The sequence below is a fragment of the Caloenas nicobarica genome, chromosome 25, assembly GCF_036013445.1.
Source record: "Caloenas nicobarica isolate bCalNic1 chromosome 25, bCalNic1.hap1, whole genome shotgun sequence".
Taxonomy (NCBI): domain Eukaryota; kingdom Metazoa; phylum Chordata; class Aves; order Columbiformes; family Columbidae; genus Caloenas; species Caloenas nicobarica.
In genome coordinates this window covers 522,501-525,000 of record NC_088269.1, presented here as the reverse complement: position 1 = coordinate 525,000, position 2,500 = coordinate 522,501, and positions in this window count along the sequence as shown.

Below are 2,500 nucleotides of genomic sequence, written 5' to 3'. Positions count from 1 at the left end.
GGCCTGCGGTTTCCAAGCCCCGCTGTCGCAGCCCTACCCCCTCACCTGCCCGTGCTCCCGCCTCCCGCGTTGCTCGCTCGCTCGCTCCCTCGCCCCGCTCCCCGCCCCGGCCGCGGGCTGAAAAAGATACCGACCCGAAGCGCTGCGCGCCGCGGGTCAGGTCGCGCCCTCGCCCTCCCCGCCCGCCCCCGCCGCCGCCTTTCGCCAGCGGGTTTGCCTCCGCCCGGGGAGCTGGGGCTTCTCTTCTCCGAGAAGAGGCACCGCGTCCCCGTCCCCCGCCCCCCCCCCGCCCTCCCCGGCCTGCCTGCCTGCCTGCCTGCCCGCCTACCCGCGCGCGGGGCTCCTCGGCCGTCGGCAGGACGCCCTCGGCCGCTCGTGCTGCGCCAGGCCCCCTGCTCCCGCCGCCGCGACTGACTGGCTGGCCGGCCGGCTGGCTGACGGACTGACCGTTGGGCGCGCCGCCAGCCGCCGCCCACGCCCAGCGGGGGGCAGGGGGCCGGTTGCCAGGCAGCGGGGCGAGCGCGCATGCGCGGTCCGCGCGGTTGCCGACCCCCTGCGCCGCTTCCCGCGGCCCAGACGGAGCAGAAACGGCCGCGCGGCTGGGGTGGGGCGGGGCGGGGGGAGGCCGAGGGTGGGCGCCAGGGCGAGGGCGGGAGACACCGCGCTCCTCCGGGTCTGTCTAGGGGGCAGGGGCGGCTGTGTGTGTGTGTGTGTGTGTGTGTGTGTGTGTGTGTGTGTGTGTGTGTGTGTGTGTGTGTGTGTCTGTGTCTGTGTCTGTGTCTGTGTCTGTGTCTGTGTGTGTCTGTGTGTCTGTGTGTCTGTGTGTCTGTGCGGTTGAGCACGCCTCCGTCCGGCGCGGGGGGGGGAGGGGGGGGGCAGTGGGGGGCAGATAAGCGCCTCGGTATCTTTTACGAAAAAACTTAAAAGCTAAAAGAAATTGAAACGATGGCGGCGGCGGCGGCCTTGGCGGGGGGGGGGGACACGACGACACCACGCCGACCCCACCGCCTCCCGCCGGAAAAAAGCCACCAAGCCAAACCCCAAAACGAGCCGAAAGAAAAACCCCACCAACCCCACACCCCACACGCGCAACCCCCAAAGCTCCAGACGCAGACTCGTAGAGCGTCTGCACGGATCGGGAGGGTTCAAAAGCTAGAATCGTAGAATCGCGGGCACCGTCCCGCACCCACGAGAGGGTCGTCACGTCCAGCTCCTGCCCCTGCGTGGGACAAAGCGCCCCGCCGTTCCCGGCCTCCGTCATCCGGTCGCTTCCTGAAGAAGGGGACGGGCGCGGGGCCGTGACCGCCTCGCTGCCGGGGCCCGTGGCGCAGCTCTGCCGCCCTCCGGGCGAACCACCTTTTCCCACCCACCGTCCGACCTCAACCTCCCCCGGCTCCGGCTTCCTGCCGTTCCCTCGGCTTCTGTCGCTGCTCCTCAGCAGACAGCAGAGAGAAAGAACGCGTCAGCGCCGAACCCTGCGGTCGGGAGAAGAGGGACGGGGCGACCACCGTATCGCATGCCCTTCAACCTCGATAACGTGCCCGGGGGGGACCGCGTACGAAGCGGCTGGGACGCTCAGCCCTCCCGCCCTGGCGCCGCGCAGCCCGCCCCCCCCTCCCCCCCCCAACCGCGGTCCCCCCCCCCCCCCTCCGGTGAGGAGGCCGAGTCTACCCTCTCGCGAGCGCGGCCGGACAGCGGGGCCGTCCGAGCCCCGCCACTCCAGTCCAGCCCAGTCCGCTCCGCTCCGGACCGGAACAGCCCGGTCCGGTCCGGTCCGGAATAGTCCAGTCCGGTCCGGCCCAATCCGGTCCGGCCCGGTCCGGAAGTGTCCGGTCCGGTCCGGTCGGGTCCCTTCCGGTCCGGTCACGTTTCCGGGTCCCGAGCGCCTTGGTAGACGGCCCCATCCGCGCCGCGCTCCGACGTGACGTCTACCCGAGCCCCGCGAAGGGTCTACCCCTTTCCCCCGCCACTCGGCCTCGGTCTCCCGTGAGGAGGCCGGGTCTATCCTCCGGCGAGCGCGGCCGGACACCGGGTCCGTCCCGAGCCCCGCCAGTCCGGTCCGGTGCGGAACGGAACAGTCCAGTCCGGTCCGGTCACGTCCGGACCGGTCCGCTCCAGAACAGTCCGGTCCGGTGCGGTCCGTTCCGGTAGAGTCCGGTCCGGTCTGCTTCGGTCCAATCCGGTCGGGAGCTGTCCAATCCGGTCCGGTCCGTTCCCGATCCAGTCCGGTTTGTTCCGGTCCGGTCCGGAACGGTCCCTTCCGGTCCGGTCCGGTCCCTTCCGGTCCAGTCGCGTTGCCGGGTCCGGAGCGGCTTGGAAGACGGCCCCTTCCGCGCCGCGCTCCGACGTGAGGTCTAGCCGAGCCCCGCGCGAAGGGTCTACCCCTGCCGCGCCGCGCTCCGACGTGAAGGTCTACCCCGAGCCCGGCGAGGGATCCACCCCTTTCCCCCGCCACTCGGCCTCGGTCTCGCGTGAGGAGGCCGGTCCGCTCCGGTCCGGA